Here is a 24342-nt window from a genome sequence, read left to right as displayed (position 1 = left end):
TATTGCGCTAACTTGGATAGCAAGCAAATCTTGCACTATAATTGTAACAATTAGATGGTGAATCTTATATATAGAGAGACACATTCATACATGCACATATATACAGATATTTATAATTTTGTTCAATTCACTGATCTGCTGTGTCGTCATGTAAGGCAGCGCTTCAAACGGAAATATGATGGAAAATTATGTTTCTTAATTTTTAATTATCTGTCAGTCTGAGTTTGTTTCCCAGTCTGTGTATCTATCCTTAACTTCTACTCTCAATTTATAGTGTGTGTGTATATATATATATATATATATATATATATATATATATATATACTGCACTATGCATGTTCTCTTTATTGTACAATGAATTCTTGATGAGAAACAGTCATCAGCTCTTTGTGTCCTTGAGGCGGTTCTTCAGTTATCTGCTGGGATATACACTACCGATCAAAAGTTTGGGATCTGTACAATTTTTTATTATTTTTTATACATCAATACCTTTAAATTGATCAAAAGTGACAGTAAAGACATTTGTAATGTTGCTAAAGATTTCTATTTCAAATAAATGCTGTTCTTTTTTAACCTTCTATTCATCAAACAGTCCTGAAAAAACGTAGCATGGATTCCACAAAACTATTAGCATTGATAATAATAATAAATTGAGCATCAAATCAGAATATTAGAATGATTTCTGAAGGATCATGTGACACTTAAGACTGGAGTAATGATGCTGAAAATTCAACATTAAAATAGATAACATTAAAATATAAAACAGATCAAATTATATTTCAAAATATTTTTGTTCAAATTAATACAGCCTTGGGGGGACTTCTCTCAAAAACTTTTAAAAATCATACCAACCCCAAACTTTTGAACAGTAGTGTGTTCACCATACTGTATGTTCAGCTACCATAACATCTGAAAGTGGAAATAGAGTCTGAACTAATAACAAAGATGACCAGAACTACGGTTAGGGAAATCAGGACTGGCTTTTACAAGGTGTCCCTGTAATAAATGCCCCTGTATGGGTGCCCTGTAGGGGCATTTTATCTCAGACCCAGTGGAACAGAATTAAGTGATCATGTTTCAGTAGATATTTAAAGGTCATTCTTCCTGAATGAATCTCATCTGCCTTTATGCAAATGGTAATGAGTGTTTATCTCTCTCTAGCTGTCATTACCCCAGCCATTCTGCTGTAAAGGTTAAAAAGAGATAGATATAGACCCCGCATTGGATGTTGTGCTTTGACCTTTCGTCAAGGTTCTTTAATTACACGTCCAGCTGTTTGTTAGGTTTGCAGTAATGATGTTTATACTTTCAAATAATTGCATTTTTATGGAGACCGGTGACTCAGGAGGACTGAGAATACGTCGGTTTAATTTGTGTTGTCTTTATGCAAAAACAGGATTTTAATTTGCATTGTTACTTTTTTCTTTGTTTGTTCCTATTCCATGATACAGCATTATGGTCTTTGTTCAAGTACATGTCATTCCTGAAAAGCTCTATGTGAAGCTGTACTGATTCTGAAATTTAATTTTAAAAATCAGACTATAATCTCTTTTAAAAGCAGCAAAAACATGGTCACTTTCTACAGAGAAATGTTCTCGCAGCTTATACAAAGTATGTGCCATTAACAACAATCCTCGCTATTTTGTTCTTTTGATTCCTATCTTTTTAAGATATTGATTCTGCTCTATTCATATCATTTTCCATGATAGTATAAAATAATGGAGTAACTGTATAATTGTAAATGTTACGGTATTTTTTTTTTCTCCACAATTACTCATGAGCATTGTAGAAACAAATAATTTAACACTGAATATGTTTTGCAGACACAAATCCCTTCTGAAATAAAGCTGTTATATTGGTTACTCTGAGAAACTGATTGTTTGATTATAAAGACATGAGAATTATTTAAAGAGCGACTTTCATGAGCCCCTTCATATGTTATGTGGCATTAAACAGTGCTATTGAATTAACGGCTATTTATTAATAGGGGAGTGGATGCGTAAATGCTTGCACGTGCTTAATATCAAGATTGAAAGAGATTGCTGCATTTGAGAATTTCAAATAATGATAAACAGATGCCAAGTATACTTTTTATTTAACATGCCTTGCATTAATATACACTCTGGAGGAAGGAGACTAAATCTCCACGGATCCCGCAGACTCAGAGAGAGAGAATATGCTGAATCTGTGTTTTCATCTTGCCAGGATGGAGTTCTGCCAGTGTAGGTTGTTTATTTGCTGCACCTGAATGGGAAACTGTGTTTGAGCCCATTGCTCTTCTTAATAGTTTTCTTGCAAAAAGAAAAGTATTTTTTACACAATAGCATTGACCAGCATTCACTCTCTCTCATATACTGCAGCTGATATTTGTATTGTTAAACTCAAATACTGGCATGTTTGCTATTTGATTATCCTTACCTTGAAATGTAATTTAAAAATATACTATGTGCTTGTCTACAGTTCACTGGGCCAAGTCAAACAAGAATAATCAATGTTTAATCAACCTCTATGCCTGTGAATGTAGTTATATAGTTTAACCAGCAGGGGGCAATAATGACCTACTGAATGCGGCTGAATTAATCACTCATTTAAATAACGTGTGCTTGGGAGCTAATGCAACTGCACCAATTTGAATTAAACAGTGTTGCCAACTTAGCGCCTTTGTCGCTATTTTTAGCGACTTTTCAGACCCCGTCAGCGACAATTTTTCAAAAAAGCGACTAGCGACTAATCTAGCTACTTTTTGAACAAACCTCAGTAACCTCCAAATGTTGCCAGCATGAGTCCTGCGAGCACGAGATTTGCTTTCTCCTTGCCGCCACACACCTCTCTCTGCGTCTTCCCTGTTCTGTGAATGGCTGAGGGCTGCAGCTGCAGAACGGCAGCTAACAGACGTGAATGAGCAGTGTTGTTTCCACGGACGGACTTATCACTTATCTTTTGTTTTATAGTTAAAGAATTTAGTTTGACCATTTTATTTTCCTTTCTTTTCTTGTGCTTATTACTTGTATTACTCACTATCACAGTGCTTTAGTTCACCCAGTTCCCGAACTCTCTCAATTCAGATAATTTTACACATATAAAAAAAAACAGTCATTCAATAGCTACTTGTTCTATTGTCTGACAAAAAAAAAAAAAAAAGTAAATGAGAACAGCTTTATTGGACATTCGGCTATAGCCTATATTATATTATATTATATTATATTATATTATATTATATTATATTATATTATATTATATTATATTATATTATATTAAAATACAGTATGTGAGCATGATTTTAATGAGAAAAAACATTAGGCAGGCAGAACGCAAGTACGCCTCGATGACGTCATAAATATGCTAATTGACGTATTACGTCATCTAGCGACATTTAGCTACTTTTAGGGGAGGCGTTAGCTACTTTCCTTTGAAAATAGTTGGCAACACTGGAATTAAAGCCCATAAAGAACGAGCCTGCAGATAGAATGGTCGGAAAAGACACTGAAAGTATTATTTGTAATACGAGCTTTTTGAGTTTTTCCAAATAACCAACTACTAATAAAACTGATTTATTCAAATAGCATGCTCTTTATCATCTTGTCTAACCCGTAAAACATGCCCGCTGCCTTTTGATCACAGTTTGCGTCCATCTGCAAGAGCGTGCGTGCCCAACCTGGATAAGGTGTTGTGCAAAATTATTACCCCCCTAGTATTGGTAGGTTTAGGATTAGTTGGGTTAGGATTAGGCAATCAGGTCGCCTGCTGACTTCAACGAGGGGGGTAATAATTTGGCAGGGGGTTGAAATTCGGCACAACACCGGGTTCATGTCCGGCTGTCCGCTCTTCTCACTTGTCGACTCGGACATATTTTTCTCCGTCTTCGAAAGTCAGAGGACAGGAGAAATAGGGGTCGCCATAAGTGGATCTTTTTCCAGATCTGGCCGTTTCCCAGAGCCATACTCTCCTGAGCCGGTTAAAAGTGCTGAGATCGCAGCTGAAGACAGTTTGTTTAGTGGAAAACGCCTACGTGGTGTACATAGGCCTAAACAATACATACAACGCCACTGGATTTACGTCTTGCCATTATTGTTGTATTATATTTGCATTATAATTAGGCTATTGTATGGCATTTTAATCTACACGCCTACAAAACGTCCAAGTTAATAAAACGTGCTACTGAGGGAGTGAAACTCACATTATAGGAGTTTATATAGACTATATGCCTATATTTTAAGGTTAACTGTCTGACAATAAACTCCTATGGTCGTCAAGAGAATTCTAAGACATTTGCACATTCATTGAATAGCCTAAATTTCCATGTTTCCATTACTTTTAAGGGATTTCCAAGACTTATCAGAGCACAATTCTCATTGCCTTATATTTACAGGTTTTCTATGAGCGTGGGAATTAACCCACGTCACGTTTAGAACAACTGTACTCGTCATCCGTATGCGCGCTTCGACAGCTCAAAGTAAACAGTTTGTTCCGCGTTAAGGTTATATTATGAGACTCAGCCCAAGACAGCTCGACTCGAGTCACGCGTAACCGCTCATGCCCAATCAGCAGTCCTCGCGCTCCGCTAACCGTATTTATATTTTATAGCCCCACCCCCGTCCCGCCGCGCTCATATTAGACCTTTTGCACATCTAAAATAATAATTCGCCTGTCAATGTTCGCACGGGCCTTATAGACGACTATAGCGAACGACTGTGCATTAACCTTACCTTTCATTTCCTTGCATAAACGACTCTCTCATCAGGGAAACAACACCGGAAACGGGCGGTTAGAAGTGCGAGAGAGTAGTTGCTGGGAAGTCCGACTCATTTCCGCGAATCGATTCTTTCAAACAGTTCTTTTAAAAGAACATATTCAGAGCACAGTGATTCTTTACGTCGTGACGTAATTGCACAATCCCGTTGTCCCTGATGCCCCAGCTTGGCATTTTACGTGCTAAAACGTTCATATTGTAAACATCCATTGAGTTTTATAAGGGGGTTCAGTGAAATCGCATGTGTCCCAGTTCAGTTTGTTTGCAGGCTTAATTCAGCTCGAAAAACTAAACAATGTAGAAACTACATATCATTTTCATAAAAACATGCACATCTTTTGGCAAAAAAAGTTTTGATAAAACTATATTTATCCAAATGTTTCCTATGGGTGTCGATTAAAAATGATAAACATATTTCTATTAGCCTACTTTAAAATCAATACTTTTCGGTCCCAATGCTCCTGCTATGAGCTCACTCATGTTTGCTAATGTTGTTCATTACGAATCGGAAATGGCCGAAAGAGACGGTTCTCAGTCCAGTGATTTGTTGACTCGAGAACCGCTCGGACCTTTTCAGTCCAACACATTTATTAAAGAATCGTTTAGAGAGATTTTGTGAAACGGTTCAGCCGATTCATTGATGCGATTCGACTCAAACGAACGACTCGTTCGCGATTCGGACATCGCCAAAGAGAGCGAGAGAGTGAGAGGAGGGGTAGAAGCACATGAAAAACTGTATAACCCACTGCTGGTTGAGATAGACGGGGCAGGAAGGTTGCCTTTCTGGGTCGTTGGCGCTAACTGGAGCTTTGCTGTACTTTTATGCGAAACGACAGCGGATTTAGAAGACCTGCCGAGGTACGTTTAATGCATCTGTGCGCATTCAGTGCGTCTTAAATGTTGTTTGTCGATGTCAAATGTTGTTGTTTTAACAGCATATTTGTTTATAAACAAATGTCCACGGTTGATCCTATTGAGGCTTCGCTGTGCTGCACTTTTCACGCTGAATTAAAGCTGTTTACGTTGCTCCTGTTGATTGTGAAATATATGACATGTCTGATAGAATCTAATTTAAAAGGTTCCCGTTTAGTTCAGACAGTGCGCGTTTGACACCGGTGTTTCGCAAGCCCCTAGCTCTTGCACCCTGTTTTTTTATCGGATCAACAGGCTGAGAGTCCAGCCCCCCTCAGCACGCCTGTCAAGTCTGGACAGTCCAGCTCACATTTCCAGCTCCATTCCAGAGTCCAGGGAATGCGGCTCCATAATTCTGCGCGTTCGACCAATTCGCATGTGAAGAGAATTCTGACATTTATTAAGCGCTCAGAGGAACGCAAGCGCACGCTCCGGGAGAAAGTTTTCATCAGGCTGTTGAATTTACCGTTATGAGGCGAGAACTTGAGCACTGGTCTGTTAGCAATACTTCTTTTGGGCTCGTGGTTGAAGAGCCAATTGGGTTTCTGTGGGAGAAAGTTAATTACGTTACGAAGAGTTAATGATTAAAACGCTGAGACAGGTCTGTCGCCATGCATGCATGATAGCCTACATTGTGGTTGTGACTGGAGATTTCAATAAAGCGAGCAGGGTTGTGTTATTAAAGCCATACATCTTGCCGAATTGTGAACTGTCCTTTCGTTTTGAGGTGTCACATTCATTTGGCAATGAGACAGGCAAGTCGATTACAAGAAAGTCGTGCGTATGTACTCAGAAATATGAGTTTTAACCGTTATGTGAAGGGCATTGGGTGTTTTTTAATCATAGCGCAGTTTGTTAACATGTAAATCTGAGTTTATTAGTTCCTGACACACGACAGTTACCCTTGTGAGAAAGTTGAAGCCATGCTCTTTGTTTTCTCCTTTGATATGATCTTCCACAGTAGATTTTTTTTTATCTCCCATCATGCAATTTGTTTAGTTTCCGTTCAGTAGTGAAAGTGTGTGTGTGCGTGCGTGCGCTTTTGTGCATTCTCATCGGCTGTAGGCTTACACATGTGCGTTGAATGTATTTTTGTTAATGTTTGTGAACACATTGTGTTTTAGTATGCTCTTAAAATGTAATAACACTTTATTTTCGATAGTTATGCATCTGTCAATTAGCTTTATTATAGCCACTAGAGCATTATATAAACCCAGTAGCGTATATAGTTTTTATTCAACGGCCAAAATCTTGATGTATTGTGGAAAAGAAATTGTGTGAATGTGTGGCAGGATTATTGAGAACTAAATCTTAAAGTCAAGCTTAATTTAAGAGCATGCTGAAAATGACCATAGTATTCACTACTGTAAATGTAAAAATGGCCAATAAACCATTATTTTAATATTGCAGTATTTATTATAAATGATTTATCCATGCACATCAGTAAAAAAAAAATAATAACAAATGAATGTGCTCATGTAATTTTTAATCATAATAACCTCCCCTCCCCAGGAACGGATTATGACTTGCAAAGGCCCCGGGGCCAATTATCTCCAAGAGCCCTTCCCCCACAGACCCCCCCCCCCCCCATTTTTTCAGTTCTTTCCCTTTAACTGTAATAGAGAGTGGAAGTTATGATGATCATGAATGAATGATATGCAAACTGTTCTCACTCTGAGGCGTCAAATCCAGCCACAGATTCATAATGAATTTAAAATATTTGTAAATATTTGTATATCTCTAATGTTGCTTTGGCAAAGTATCTGTCAAATGAACTAAAATAGATGGTTTAAGGCTGTGATTTAATTAAATTAGTTTTTATTTGAACTACTTTTTGAGCTTTCCTTTCTTTGTGTGAAAGGTATTGGAAAAAGAAAGAAAGAAAGACCAATGTACCCCCCACCCCGTCATTATTATTATTTTTCCTGCCTATATTAATTATTCTAAAAAATGATCCAACAAAATGGGCCTAGAGAGATCTATAGAATATGTTTTAGTACACTTATGATTTTAGATCAGAATATTTTTGTACATTTTAAAGTTAAATGCATCAATCTGGTGCACTTTGGCAGATCAAAATTTTGTGGACTCAAACCTCTTTTTATTTGTAATAGAAGTAATAATAATGGTGTTGTTGTTATTATTATCCATATAAGACAGTAATATATAGTAAAACAAATGCACTGTAAAATAAATGTAAATGAAAAATCTATATTTCACTTGCTTTTTTTTTTGGCGAAAAGCTGAAGTTTCTGGGAAAACAGGTTAACAAACGTGTCATCATTACAAATCTTGTGAAATGCTGTAATCATCTGTCCGCAAAAAAAAATGTCCACAAATGTGAAAATAAAGCATACTTGTGCCCGCTGTGTTCCCAAATCACGCTAATTTCACAGCACATGCAGAGATGGCGTTTACTGTGAACCGAGCCGCTCTGAAAACACTGGATCACAAGCTGATCGCGTGAGCAAAGTGCGTGCTTCTATCATTTGAAGGCCAATTCACACCGCACAGACAAACGCCAACTAACAAGTTGGCCGTTGGATTTAGAATTGAATGAAAAATAACTGTCATGTTCACACTGCCCCAACAGACACAGACAAACGCTGATTGAACATGTTCAGTTGGGGGAAAACAAACCCCGACCAACGCCAACAGACAAGCCGACAAGGGTAACACACTGATCCGACAAAACCCTACAAACGTGATGTTTGTTGGCGTTTGTCTGTGCGGTGTGAATTGGCCTTAAAACAGGATTGGACAATAGTCCTATAAGAGGTCTGTGGGCATTCATTTAGGGCCCGTATAGTAGCAGTCCCAGGATTGCCAGAGAGCCTTCATAGTTCAAGAGCCTCGTTTTAAAAGGCTGTAGGACCTATCTATATATATATATCACGTCTTGTTTTGGTTCATGTTTCATGTCAGTCATGTTTCATGTCTTAGTCATGTGATCCTGCCATGTGTTCCCCATGTGATTGTGTCATGTTGTCATTCAACTAATATTCAAGCATAATTAAACATTTGTTTTCATTGTTGATGGGTTTTCTGCACCAAATTAGATTGTGCTGCCTTAAAGCCCTGGGCCCCCCGGACTCCTGGTAACCAAGGGCCCACGGGCACTGGCTCCATTGGCCAGGTCCGCAATTCATCCCTGCCCCTCCCAATGACATCTTGTAATGACATCTCTTCTCTGATGTTGATGTGATCACTCACATCGCAGCAATAGCAAATGACAATTTATTTTGATTTTGAACTTTTTCAGTTGAGAATGGACATTATGATCAAATTCAACTGTCCACAATGTGATTGAAAAGTGTTCTTTAATTGCTCTAATTGTGGCCTTTATTTAGTGTCTTGCCAACAGGTTATTTATTGTGCGGTCAGATTATTGGTAAGCCGTACCTAGTTTAGCAAATGATTGATGACGACTCATCAAATAGCAACAGGAACAAGTCAGTTTGATTTATTTTATTTATTTTGTGCATTCCAGGAATCACTCGGACTTTCAAATCAATATTTCATTTCTAAACTGACAAACATACTTTAACATTGTCTTCTGTCGTTATGCAATGTGAACAATGAAGATGTTTGTTGTCAAATGATTTAATGCAAGTATGATTAGTAATTACCAATGCCATTAACCAGATATAGGCAGGCCCGGAGTGGGTAATCGGGAGAATCGGGAGTATTCCCGGTGGGCCGCTTCACTTTTGGGCCGGTCGAGGAATTTTTTTTTATTTATTTTTTTACATTTCAATGTCACATTAGTTACATTAGGATACACACGTTCCGCATTCTGCCACCACAGCGCGCAACTCAGCATGGGTTGTACCATGTGAGGGAGTTCTCCCCTCCCCTCCTATAGAAATGGTTGGGTCCATAGCCCGTCTTTTCAAAACGTTTTCTCAGAGAGGCTACCGCGGCTCCGCCGGCGCCTACTGATAGCTGGGCCGGCCGTAACGGTACTCGTCAGGGAGGATGGATGGGAGGAAGAGGCCAGGAGGTAAGCTATGGAAGCTTTGTTTCCGCCACAGAATAAAACATTTTAAAAGATAATTGCGACTTTTTATCTCGAGTTTACATCTGGCAATTCTGACTTTTTTTCTCAGAATTGCGAGATATAAAGTCAGAATTGCCTGAAATAAAGTCGCAATTGCGTGTTAAAAAGTCAGAATTGTGAGATATTAAGTCAGAATTGCCTGAAATAAAGTTGCAATTGCGTGTTATAAAGAATTGTGAGATATAGAGTCAGAATTGCGTGATATAAAGTCGCAATTGCTTCTTATAAAGTCAGAATTGCAAGATGTAAAATCAGAACTGCCTGAAATAAAGTCGCAATTGCTTATAAAGTCAGAACTGCAAGATATAGAGTCAGAATTGTGTGATATAAAGTCATAAAACGTGTTATAAAGTCACAATTGCGAAATATAAAGTCAGAATTGTGTGATATAAAGTCGCAATTGCTTATAAAGTCAGAACTGCCAGATATAGAGTCAGAATTGTGTGATATAAAATCATAAAACGTGTTATAAAGTCAGAATTGCAAATTATAAAGTCAGAATTGTGTGAAATAAAGTCGCAATTGCTTATAAAGTCAGAACTGCAAGATATAAAGTCAGAATTGTGTGATATAAAGTAGCAATTGCGTGTTATAAAGTCAGAATTGCGAAATATAAAGTCAGAATTGCGAAATATAACGTCAGAATTGTGTGAAAAAGTTGCAATTGCTTCTTATGCTTCTTATAAAGTCTAAGTGAATTATTATTTAACCTTTACATTATTTGTTAACCCATGGTATTAATACTAACTACACAATAGTACGAGCTGAACTGTTGCTTCATTTATCCAATTTTAAAAAAGTGCTAATTTGGAATTCCACCATGGAAAAAGTGGGCCGGTCTTGGGCCTGAAACTCCCGGGCTGAAAAGTGGCCCCACTCCGGCCCTGGATATAGGCTATCTTTTAGATATGAATCATTATATGAAGACCGGGAAGGACGAAAAGGGAAAATATTTGATGCATGATTTACCATTCCTGAGCATAGTTCCTGAGTGTATATTAATAAATGACAAGAAACAGTCTTTCTGCTTAGAGTCACATTTTGTTGCAATAAAGCACTCCCTTCTGGAAATGGATAATACATTACTGATCGTGTCACGTTTGGTAAAAATGTCACTAGTTTTACAGCACAAAACAGACTGCGATTTCATAAATTGATTAGATTCGATTTATTATTTCAGAAATCTGAAGTGTGCCTTTGCTTTACATTGAGTTCCATGCTCTGTCTCAGCTCAACTGGAGGAGGATTATGAAGTTTGTGCATTTCAAGCTGGAGAAATATGGCTCTTGATGAGCACTTAAGAGCCGCTTAAGTTGAGTGTTTATGTACTTGATCAGTGCAGTCATTCATTGATCTTGCGTTGTACTAGCTGTACTTAAAGATGCGTTTTCAGTTGGCAGTAATTTAGCACTGGAGGTGATTACTTGAGACCACACAAGCTTTGAAACAGCTGTCATGACAACAAAGAGTAAACATACAAATTGTTGGGTGTTTGCAACAAAAAAATCTGTATATGGTTAAGGCTGAACCATTTGGTTTCTTGTCAGTAAGGTACACAAAGGGTACAAATTAATTATTTAAAGGTTGAATGTATTATTTAAGATTCAAGATTCAATTGCCTTAATTGCCTTAATTGTTTCTACTGGCTAATTCTCACACTTACATTTACATACTGCATAATTATCTCTATCTTTGGCCGTTAGTGTTTGTTTTGCTTTTTGTCCACTTGTGGAAAAAAGGGGCAGATCTCTTTCTCTCTCTCTTAGCTAAGTTTGTTCAAGCTCTCTTCGTTTGCGTCTCTTCCCACCACTGGAAGTGAATGTGAAATTCATGTTTAGCGAAATTGTTTGGCCAACCTTGACTATGAGAAATCAGGAATGTGGAGGATCTGGTGTGGGATTAGAGGTGAAACTCTGGTGAACCCCAGGTCTGTTGAAATATTATATTTCATAAATAATGGAACTTGAGGTGCATTTGGACATTTAACCTTGTTGACACGCAACCTAGTTTGACCTGTGCTGCGAAAGTTTGTGCGGTTGATGCCCTCTTGTCTGAGTCGACACACAGCGTTTGAGAGAGTTGTCTGGGATGTGATTGCTGTACAGGGAATAAGTTCAACGTGTTGACCAGCACACTGTGTACTTAAAGAAAAGGAAAAGATAGAAAGGCAGAGGGAGGTGACAGAACGTCTGTAAACCGAAGTAGAGGGCAGAGTTGTGTTTTTTATTTGGTTACACATATATTTGTGCATTTTCTTGGAAATATCTTCTGCAAGATCAGCACATTTGTCTTGTTTAATGGTTAGGATATTTTTAAACCACATCAGTTGTCATGTACTTATGTTGTGATACATGAAGAAAGTTAAGCTTATTGTATTGATAATGAAATTCCTAAAGCCAACCATATGCTTCATTACAGCTTTTCCAAAGAAATTACAATCACGTCCTGTCTGCTTTAAATAAACCTACAGGAGATATCACTGCCAAATGAGCCTGTGTGCCTATTGATTGTCTGTTGTGGGATTTACAATAACCAGAATCAAATGTTTGAAAGACTCTTATGAGCTGGCTCATGTTAGTGAATCAAACAGTGTAGTTAATGATTGTCTGTTTATTTGACTGTCTAGCTAAATATTATACATGTTTTGTCAGTAGTATTTTATAAGAATTAAAGTGCCCCTATATGCTATTTGAAAGTTTCCTAATGTTGTTTTGGAGTCTCCTACAACAGGTTTACATGCATCAAAGGTAAAAAAAAATCTGTTTAATTTCCTCATAATATACATTTGCACATCACCACATTTTCAATCATTCTCAAACGACTCGTCAGATGAATCAATCTCTCTAAATCCCTCCTTTCCGCGAGCTACTCTGCTCTGATTGGCCAGACAGCTCAGTCTGTTGTGATTGGTCTACCACGTGCAGCGTGTGTCGAAAACAAAGCACCCATTGCCATAACAACGTCAGCTCTGCGTGTCCTGAGGCTTCCTACACCGTAAACTAAACACAGTAACGAACAATGACGTTGATTTTACCATATCAATCTGAGTGCAAGTCTGATAATGAAACACTGGAAGAACTAGATATTGAACCTGAACCTCCATCGCAAGGACGACTCGAGCAGGACGTTTCTCAGTGATACGCTACTCAGTTTGAGGTACATTATATGAGATGTTGCAACTGTAATTCCTCACCATCAGCATTAACAAGTGCATGTCCATCAACAAACCGACTATTTTACTTGTAATGATTTATTTACCGAGTATTTTTCTAATATATTGCGGTGAACACATCAATATCAATAACAGTGCATGTACGCAATGTATACATTAGCCGAGCTCTAGCTTGAATGACTGGTGTAACATAAACGTTGGTAAAACAAATCTTGCTCCATGCTTAATCTTTCCTCAAAGTAGTGAGAACGACAGACAATCTGCATTAATAGACAGTTTTAGGTAATAGTGGCCCACAAACTGATTAGCAGAAGTATTTCAGTAAGACAGTACTAATGTGAGTTAGCCAGTTAGCAGGAGACCTACACAATATAAAACTCAAAAAGTATTTTGAACACCATCTTTTAAGAGAAAGCGGTTTGCGAATCCTGCATTGAATTCGTCAGTGAAATAAAGGGAACACAGCAAAAGTTTAGGATTATACTGCTGTGATATCGTGGTAAAGATGATTTTTAACCACTGATTCTTCACATGCTCGTCCTTGGGCAGTGAAAAAAAAAATTGGCTTTACCTTCACATTATAGAGCACAGCGCCGTCTTCTCTACATGCTATCCAGTATCCACAGGAATCAGCTGCTGGTTTGAGGTTCAAGTTTTCCCTGGTGTCTGCGTGCGCAATAAGTGGGCGGGCAATATGCTAATGTTTCGTCTTGACTTCACAACGAAACTGCTTATGACTCGTTTGAAAAACAATTCATTTAATTGACTCAGAGTCGACTCTCATTTATATGATCAAATAGTGTGAAATATTATTACATATTAACTTTTCTATTGAATATATTTTACAATGTAATTTATTCCTGTGATCAAATCATTACTCCAGTCTTCAGTGTCACATGATCCTTCAGAAATCATTCTAATACGCTGATTTGTTGCTCAAGAAACATTTCATATTATTGTCAGTGTTACTATTTTTATTATAACAATATTATTGTCAAACCCAGATATTTTTTTCCAGGATTATTTGATGCTTGTCATGTGACAGTGCAATTACATTATCTCCCTAAATATTTAAATGCTAAAAGAATTGTTAATGGAACCCGTTAAGGAATCGGAACCAGAATCACATGTCTGGTGTTTTATTTGATATTTAATTTAAAATAGTCCTTTTAAAGGGCTTCCACTTTTTTGAGAAGACTTTCCACTAGATATTTTATATTTGCTGGGGGTATTTGACATATCAAATGTATCAGACACGGCCATCAGTAAGGGCAAGGCACCAATGTTAGGCGATGAGATCTACATCAGGCTTAGTTCCAGTCCATCCCAAAGTTGTTTATTTGGGGGGTGTTATGGATGCCTGTCAAGTTCTTTTCATCAAACTCAGTTAATAATTTCTTTACTGACCTTGCTTTGTGCACTGTCGTGCGAACAGAAAAGGGCCGTCCACAAACGGTTGCCACAAATTTGGAGGCGAGTCATTGTATCCTGTAGCATTAAGATTCAGAGGGCCTGGCCAAACACATTATTTAGATGTTTGTGCCCACATCCTTTTGGCTATGTGGTGTGTATATGCATGTTCGCAGAGCACTTTTGTTGTTTTAAACACTACATGAATCAAGTCAGAGAGTTTGAGGAAACGAAAGTAAGGGAAATTTAGTGAGTGATGGAGCGGTTATCTCAATCCTTGTCCATTCAGAAACTAGTGCTTTTGTGCAGTTGCACTCAGCAGCTTTACAAGAAACTTTGTGTTATATATTAAATGAATTCAGAGTGCACCAACTAGACTGTAAGCTCTTGAAATCTCTGAGAACAGCTAAACAGAATATTTACCATTGAGCAACATCAGACCATTGCAAGAGTGTGTTCTACTTTTTAGTTTCCTCTAAATCTATATTTAACTAGCTCTTTTATGCGCTTTCGCTTTCTGTTTGCGCTCTCCTGCGCTTCTTTGCTGGTGTCTTCCTCTACTTTCTTTACACATTATCTGTTTGTTTTGGGTTTTTCACGATCTGCTAACTGACCTTGACTGCCATCCACCCATCCAGCGCTCATCTCGCTCTGTGCCAGGCTTGGGTAGACAGAAAGATAACAGAGCGTCAGATGAGAAAGAGAGAGACTGCTTGTGGTTAATGCACGCCTGTTAGCAGTCACTCCCAATGAACGGGTTCTTTTTGTAAAAGAGAAAAGTCTTTGATCTTTAGTTCTGATGCTCATGCCTCTTTAGTCAGCCCTATACCCACTTAGGACCCACTGATGCATCTCTCATCAGTTCAGTGACCTATCAGTAGTAACCACAGCGTATGGGAAGTAAATGTATAGTAAAAGTAAAAAAAGAAATTGGTTATGTTCAGTAGTTTAGACAGTGATGCCATATAAGAACCATTTTTGGTTCCTTAAGGAACTTGAACAGTAGGGTGGTCCTTATCAAGCCCAATTTAATTTTTTTGCAAAATGTTAGTGTCTTAACCTCTTAAACTGTTCCTTTTAACTTCAAAATTAGAAATATGATTGAAATATCAAAAATGATATTTAGAGGTAGCTCAATCATGTGGAAAATTGCCTATGTTAAAGGAGAACTCCGGTCAATTTTAACATTGAGCTCATTTTTTTGTAAATTTGGAGTGCTGTCAATACAGAGAACAACGACAAAAATCGGTGTTGCCTACACCGTGTTATCCTCTTTTTAAAATTTGCACCCTGTTGACTTCAATGGGACAAGTTTTAAACCTGCTTTTAGCCTCTTAACATCCTTGATGTGTCATTACAAGTGCACAGGTCATGTGAGTGATTCCTTCAGAGTGATCACGTAGAATCTGACTGCAGTAGATGTGAAAGATATGAATAAAAATGATGTTATTTCAGCCAGCGCACATACCTGTATTTTCTTCCTGTTTTCGGTCGAAGTCCATAGTAATCGATTGTCGAGTTCACGCGCATAGGTTTAGTTGCCTATGATCACGCGCGTGAACTCGACAATCGATTACTATGGACTTCGACCGAAAACAGGAAGAAAATACAGGTATGTGCGCTGGCTGAAATAACATAATTTTTATTAATATCTTTCACATCTACTGCAGTCAGATTCACCCGTGATCACTCTGAAGGAATCACTCACATTAGCTGTAATGCTAAAAAAAAAAAGCTAAAGGAAAAGCAAATTTTTAAAGATAAAATGCATGTCTTGATATTTAGCCTACTATCATTATCAGTCACTATGGTTACAGGTGCTGCTCATTGGTGATGTGAGTTTGAGAATGTGACTGACTTTAGTTACCTATAAAAGGTGTTAGAGTTCGAGCCATTACTGTTGTTATTGTTATTAATTATTATTGACTGGTTCTGTCCACTCCATTAATGTCCTCCGATTATTATTTTTTTTTTGTCCTTGCTGTTCCCAAACGCGCACAGGCAATTCATAACTAAACATATACATAATTGAATTCAATAATTACCTGCCTTTTTTTCCTGTGTATAAGTGATTCATCTGAAAATCTGAAGGATTTGTTTTTGTCTTTTTGCATTTATATTTGTCTAAAGGCAAAGTTTTAATTCATTTTAGACCACCAACATGTTCATGGAATATGTTTTATTTTCTCTTTTAATAAGCAACAGTAAATGAAAGTACTTTAGGAACAGAAAAAAATATAGACATGTGCTGAAATGTATGATACACTACCGTTCAAAAATATGGGGTTAGTAAGATTTTTTTTGAAAGAAGCCTTTTATGCTCACATTTATGTGATCAAAAATACAGCAAATCGGTAATATTGTGAAATATAATTATAATAATAAAAAAACTATTTTAATATATTTTCAATTTTTTTCCTGTGATGAATTTTCAGCATCATTACTCCAGTCTTCAGTGTCACATGATCCTTCTATAATCATTCTAATATGCTGATTTGATGCTCCAGAAACATTTCTGATTATTGCCAGTGTTGAAAACAGTTGTGCTGCTTAATATTTTTGTGGAAACTGATATTTGTTCAGAAATTTTTGATGAATAGAAAGTTCAAAATAACAGCATTTATTTGAAATAGAAATCTTTTGTAACATTATAAACGTCTCAACTGTCTCTTTTGATCTAATGCATCCTGAATAAAGGCCCTTTCACACCGGATGCGTAACGAAAAAGCGAATAGTTCGTGTGCGAATAGTTCGCATCAAAACCCATCACATGAGCCGCGTAAATACGGTCTCTATCTCTATCTTTGACGATTAGCTTTCTATCCCAAATGTAGTTTAGCCTGCTAGCCTACACAGCACTGGACTATACAACAACTAAAACTATCACACAACATACTCACAGTCGTGATAACCGAGTTGGTTGGCAATGCTACGCCACACAATCATTGTCCTTGTAGTATATGATTGGCTGAAGTCTTTTCTGTCGCCGCAAAAGGAAAAAAAAAATCGTCATCGAAACGAAAAAAAAAAAAGTCGTTTTTTCGCCGCAGCACATTCGCGTTCGGTGTGAAAGCACTCATTACACAAACAGCTGATCAAAAAATAAAACCATCGCGCGAATTATTCGTGCGTAAAAATCGCGTCCAGTGTGAAAGGGCCTTTAGAGTACTGACCCCGAACTTTTGAACATTAGTGTTTGTAAAATAATATATTTATAAATGCATTGATTTATATGGACTAATTTTGCCGTTATTTGCACACTAAAATTCAATCTTTAATACTAATTAAATCATTTGACTATGCTTGTTGCATATTCTTAAATCTTGAAAAGGCTTTTTTGATATTCGTTCACCCTCAAAGAGCAAGTGCAGAGGACAAGTGACATTACTAAGGCAGAATTGAAGTTCAGATGACTAAAAAGCAGGAGACCTCCTGGGAGCTTCCCACAGGAACAAACCGATCGACTGACTGAATGAAGACCAACCTGAATCAGTGAAGTGAAAGTTTTGACTGGCAAGACTGTAGGGATGTTGAGTTGACTGAGTGCATTTAGAGATCTAGGTGAATCAACTGGATTTAAATGTGGCCTGGGTATTTGTATTCATATGAACTCATGAGTACATGTAGAGATATACCTAGTAGTAGATGTGTACTTTTATTGCTATCAGAATAGAACTTGTAGAATTATGATCGAATATTTCCTAGTAATGAATATAGTTTGTTCTGTGCCTATATTTTATGCCTCATTTCAATGTCATGGTTGTGAAACAAGCATTTTTAGGAACTGTTTGTGAGACGCTGGGGGAGAGGCCACTGATGTCTAAGTTCAGGGCAGAGTCCTAATTAGCTAATCTGATCAGGTTCATAGAGCGGTCAGTTTAACTAAACTGCAGATGACCTAATGCAGTTACTTTTAGTTGAATATCTGTCTGTCCGTCAGCACACTTTTATTTGCTCTTGTTTCGTTTCCTCCGCTGTATGCATCAGTGTGCATGTGGCCAACATTTTAGATCTGTTCCAGTTGACTTGAATGAGTAAATCTCTACTGACTGCTCACTGTCCACCATGCTCTCTCTCTCTCTCTCTCTCTCTCTCTCTCTCTCTCTCTCTCTCTCTCTCTGAGAATAAATCACTGATAGAGAGGCTGGCCATAAAGCTATAGTATGAGAGCAGAGAGGACAGTGTTTCTGTCCTGCTTAAGCCTATTACAGGCTTACCAAGCCAAGCAGTGCCCCTTAAGCACATAGAAAGAGAGAACGCAAGACAGCGAGAGACAGATGTTTAGTTATTCTTCTGAGAGTATTAAAAAGGTAAAAACACTCCATTAAGCTGTCAGCTCAGAGCTTAGCATAATTATCATATATAAACAACAATATATAACAAGATATGTTTTAAAATGATATGTTTGTGTGATAGAGAGACCAAAAGTTGTTATTCACAATAATCTGGATTCGAAAACGTAAAATTATTCAGACATAAAAGAGTCATTTAGACAAACAGTGTTTTGTGAACTGGATCAAAGATTCATTGAAAAGATCCAACATAAAAGATTCGTTCATGAATCGGACACTACTGCAGAGTGTGAATCTCACTCGGTTCCTCACACAGCTATAATATGACTTCTATGACATTTGACATTGAATGGTGCTTTTTTTATGCCATTTTGGAGCTTCATACTTAGGCTGAACTTTACTGTACGTTTACTGTATTCATGGACCATTGACAAGATTATCTTGGGTACCTCAAAGAAAGTCATGATAACACCATAGTACGTTTTTGTTAGAGAAATACATATCATTGTTGAAGAATGAGGGCTAAGGATAGTGAGCTTCTGAGAGAAGTGCTGATTTTCCATTCACTAACCTTGTATACAAACCTTATTGTGAACTTTTCACACATTTAACTTAAAGGAGAACTCCGGTCAATTTTAACATTGAGCTCATTTTTTTTGTACATTTGGAGTGCTGTCAGTACAGAGAACAACGACAAAAATCGGTGTTGCCTACAGCAAGTTATTCTATTTTTAAAATTTGCACCCTGTTGACTTCAATAGGGCAAGTACTAAACCTTTGCCGAGTTCACGCGCGTGATCATAGGTACTAAACCTATGCGCGTGAACTCGACAATCGATTACTATAGACTTCGACCGAAAACAGGAAGAAAATACAGGTATTTGCGCTGGCTGAAATAACATCATTTTTATACATTTCTTTCACATCTACTGCAGTCAGATCCACTCGTGTTCACTCAGAAGGAATCACTCACATGACCTGTGCACATGTAATGACACATCAAGGATGTTTAGAGGCTAAAAGCAGGTTTAGTTCTTGCCCCATTGAAGTCAACAGGGTGCAAATTTTAAAAATAGAATAACTCGGTGTAGGCAACACCGATTTTTGTCGTTGTTCTCTGTATTGACAGCACTCCAAATGTACAAAAAAATGAGCTCAATGTTAAAATTGACCGGAGTTCTCCTTTAATTTGCAATTAAATATATTCTAAATACAATTTAAATAAATAAATGGTTTTAAACAATATACATTTTTATAAAATGTAAATAAAAAACCAATAAAAAAAAAAACCGGACATTCTACATGCAATTAATAGTGAATGAGACTCAAATTCTGTTTTGTGTTTCTTGGAGTCACAAACATCTAATAAAGGTCATGGCGTTTGCCGTTTGGACCAGGGGATTGTGGAAGGCCTTCAAGAGATGAACTTAACGCAAGACAATCTGAGGATAATAATGAAAGCGGTACATGATCCATAAGCTTTTGTGATTAGCGCTAGCTGCCCAGACGTGTTGCTGGTCTTCTAATCTGCCACCAGACATCAGCAGGCAGTTATGCAGATTGATTGTAATGCCTGCAGACAAAATCTTTTCCTCTTCTAATGATCCTTTTTTAGGTCTTCTTTTCCCATTAGATGGTAAAGTTACAAAACTAAACAGTCTCGGCCTCAGTGGGTATTAAAGTTGAATGGTAATGAATGGTTAGTACAGAGACTCAAATATGATGCAGTGTAAAACATGTATGATATAACCAGCCACAGTCTTGACAGAATTACCTCATGGCTAATTTAACGCCCCACTTACAGAGATTATGAGAGCGTGTGCTGTGCTCAGGGACCGGGAAAAAGTTTCATTGAGGAGATTTAAACTTTTTTGAACTGTTTTGAAATGCATTTAATATGCTGACAAAAAAAGAATGACTTTTTTAAAGCTTACATATACTTAATTTGTAGTCACATTCCTAGCGTAGCTTGTTGTGCTAGGTGCTTGGCTTCGCTAATGCTAGTGGCCCTAGCTGGTGCATTCACTTCAAATCAAATAGGTCCATTATTTATCAAATGCACAATATGCCCCATAAATCAGTAACTGTGGGCTGTGAAATGCTAGATCTGCGAACCCCCCCCCCCAAAAATAGAAATAGAAATCACAAAATTATGCTACGAAGTGAGCTACAATCGAATCTTGCGTTGTGCTGAGTGCCATTTGCTTCTCCGTTCGGATTGGATGCTATTATTGTACAACTACAGCAACACCAGAAGCACATGATGTTTTGAAATGCATCAACTTTCCTTTGATTATATGTATGCACGTGGTCCGCTTAAGGGCTCTTTTAGTCCTCTTACCCAAGCTCATAAAATGCATTTTGTTTAATCCGCCTCTACATATTTTCCCCCTCCCTCTCCTTCTCTCTGTCTCTTTCGTTATCTCTCTCTTTTAGCTTGCTGTAAACAGGTCAACACTAGAGTTCTGTCCTGTGCGGCAGCAGCCAATCAATTCTTTGTTGGTACTGGTGACTAAGCAGCTCAGCCAATCAGCTCTCTCACACTGACATCCTCCTGCACAGATTGTGATTGGCTGGAAGACGGAACAAACTCTTGCTTGAGAGTCTCGGTGCTCTCTCTTATTTAGATTAAAAGTGTGAATTAAAAATTAATGTTAAGGCATGAGAAGGAGTAACGAGTGCCTGCAGCATCAAACATCAATGATTTATCACTGTAAAGTATCTCGTACCTCACGGCAAAAGAAGAATTGAAGCTGTTTTTCAGCGTTGAGGACTAGAGAATGATATGGATGCACAACACATGAGAATTTTGTGGTGGAATGACAGCAGGTCCAATTGTGTGTGTGTGTGTGTGTGTAAGAGGGTGAGAGTTTGCATGTATGTATGAGTGCACTTGATTCTATAGATACATCTTTAAAATGGGCTTCAACCACTGTGTAACTTTGCATAATACATTGAGTATCACTGCACCAATTAAAAATGTAATGATCTCTAAGTCTTGGCACAATCTGGGGAGGATGGGGAACTGAGATGATCTAATTTTTCTTGCTTGTTGGTGTGTATACCGTATAAGAAGTGGTATCTAAATGTTCAAGACCACTGGTGAAAATGTTATTCATAAAAATCCAAAATATGTTGCATTATAATTTTATCATAAGCATTGTAATTTAAAGGGAAAAGTTGAATGTTTGTGTCTGAACAATGTGACAAGCATTTAGCTTTAGGACAGAATCTTATTAATTTTTATATATTTCTTAAATCCCTTGCAAATATGTTTTTGTTGTTCCAAGCATTAAACCTCACAAAAATTTGAATCAATTTAAATGCATTTTGAAAGTGCTTAAATTACAATACTAACTACCGTTCAAATGTCTGGAGTCTGCAAAAAAAAAAAAAAAAAAAAAAAACGATTTTTGAAAGGAGACTTATCAGTTTGTTACATTTGTTAAATACAGTAAAAACAGTAATTTTGCTTTTACTTTATGTTTACTGGAAAACAAGACAAAAATATTGACTTAGAAAATGGTTCATTTGCAGCGCTGAATCTGACTAGACATCAGTGGTGTTATATAAGGACACTAGGACAGTTTGTGGTTTGTTTGCTCTTATAGTTTTCACTCTGTTGTCCCTGTCCTCAGTTCTGATTACAGCTCTTTACAGCTGACCTTGTGCTTTCAGAAGCGCTGTGGAGTGGAGTCCATTTTCACTTGTTTTTTTGCTTTTGTTTATTTTGATTACTTATATTATTTATTCCCTATAAAGGAGTGAAGGTATATGTGACATTAGGGTGACAGTGAATAGGACATATATATATAAAAATTCAATATACATTTCTCAGGTAATCTTCTAGTGTGTGGAGGTGGGTTGTGTGTATACTGTATATTGGTACTCTAAATTGTATGTTGTACACACAGATACACATAAAACAGAGGTCTGACTAGTTGTCAGTGGCCCTTATTGTATGTTTGTATGCTCCAGTGGACCAAACAGGTCATGCCATTGATTGGTTGCTTGAACGTCATAGCAACTAGTCTTGCTGTTTACACTATAACAGTGGAGAGCCGTTGAGAAAAGTGAAGATGTGCCACAGTATACACTTTAGCACTTTCTCTAACTGCAGCACACAAACACATAATGCTGAACAGACTGTTAATTCTGCTAATAGCCTTTCCTGAGTATTGGGTGCATTAGCTGATATTACCTGGCTACACTTATTGTAGGCAAAGCTAATGCTTTAGAAGCTAATCCGTATTAGGGAAATCATGTGACTGATGTAAATGTTGATTCACCTGCCTTTGTTGTCACAATAGTCTCACGTCGTTTGCCCAGTCAAATTAACCTCTGCTCTCTGGCATCATAACAGTCAAATCAATGACCAGGTCATGTGCAGTACGTCACTAAGCACTCCGAGATTTTACAAATAATGTATCTGACAACACATACATTAATACAAATATTATTTCATAATTTATCACCGATGCATTGAGAAAACAAGTGAAACAAGTATATATATATATATATTATATACTTGTTTCTTAAAGGTATAGCGGAGGATCTTTCCAAATTTTAGATAAGACCCGCCCTCTCCACTTTTTGAAAAGTTTGATTGATTCACCAGAATGATTGACAATTAGGAGGACCAATAGTATACACTACCCACCAGGAAGTAAAACATCCTCCGCTATACCTTTAAATATTAAAGTATATATAATACTTTAATATTTTGTATGTTTTTATATATGAAATATTTATCTATGCATATACCGTATATTAATATAAATATATGTAAATTATATAATATTTTTTATTTAAATATATATTATGTACAAAAATATGTGAGCAAGACCCTGTTAGTTTTGCCTTTTGTAGGTGACCATCAGACTGTATTTTAAAGCGCTGTTCCATTGATGGACACATTTCCACAGGATTAGTCCTAATCTGCTCCGGGTGTGTTGACACGAACGTGGTTTGATCTAATGCTGTTGCCGTTTGTTATTTATTTGACATAGTGACTGGAATTACTAAAATGTTCAAAAAGGATAAGCAGACAATAGCTGTACTTAAAGTATGTCACAGTAAAACCTGTTTGGATGGTTTGGACCCAATAATCTGAAAAGTGTGTGTGTGTGTGTGTGTGTGTGTGTGTGTGTGTGTGTGTGTGTGTGTGTGTGTGTGTGTGTGTGTGTGTGTGCTTGTACAACTATCTTTGTGTGTGTGTGTGTGTGTGTGTGTGTGTGTGTGTGTGTGTGTGTGTGTGTGTGTGTGTGTGTGTGTGTGTGTGTGTGTGTGTGTGTGTGTGTGTGTGTGTGTGTGTGTGTGTGAGAGTGTGCTTGTACAACTATATTTGTGTGTGTGTGTGTGTGTGTGTGTGTGTGTGTGTGTGTGTGTGTGTGTGTGTGCTTGTACAACTATCTTTGTGAGGACCAGTTTGAGTTTTAGACCATTGGAGCGAGGACAAAGAGAGTAAAGTGAGAGCATTTTGGCCGGTCCTCACTTTCTGAGAGCCCTTTAAAGGCCTGTTTGAGGGTCAAGACTTGGTTTTAGGGATAATGTTATAATTAGGTTAAGGGTAGGTTTAGGGTAAGGGTTCGGGTTAGGCACTTAGTTGTGATGGGCAAGTTAAGGGTAAGTGGCTAAAGATTGCATTGTGTCAATGAATGTCCTCATAAAGATAGATGTACAAGTGTGTGTGTGTGTGTGTGTGTGTGTTTGTGTGTGTGTGTGTGTGTGTGTGTGTGTGTGTGTG

The 24342-nt window shown here is 37.5% G+C and overlaps 1 protein-coding gene across 1 annotated transcript in view; it reads left to right on the top strand.

Moving 5' to 3' along the window:
- Positions 1-5432: 5432 nt before the first annotated feature.
- Positions 5433-24342, top strand: part of stat5a (signal transducer and activator of transcription 5a) — a 90008-nt gene continuing 71098 nt past the window's right edge. The window contains exon 1 of the mRNA XM_081370914.1: positions 5433-5608. The gene's annotated coding sequence lies outside the window, so the exon portion shown is untranslated. The remainder of the gene's footprint in view (positions 5609-24342) is intronic.

The sequence above is a fragment of the Scardinius erythrophthalmus genome (assembly GCF_964197995.2).
Source record: "Scardinius erythrophthalmus genome assembly, chromosome: 1".
Lineage (NCBI taxonomy): Eukaryota > Metazoa > Chordata > Actinopteri > Cypriniformes > Leuciscidae > Scardinius > Scardinius erythrophthalmus.
Note: the sequence above shows the minus strand (reverse complement) of the source record. Positions and strands in the feature narration are given on the sequence as shown.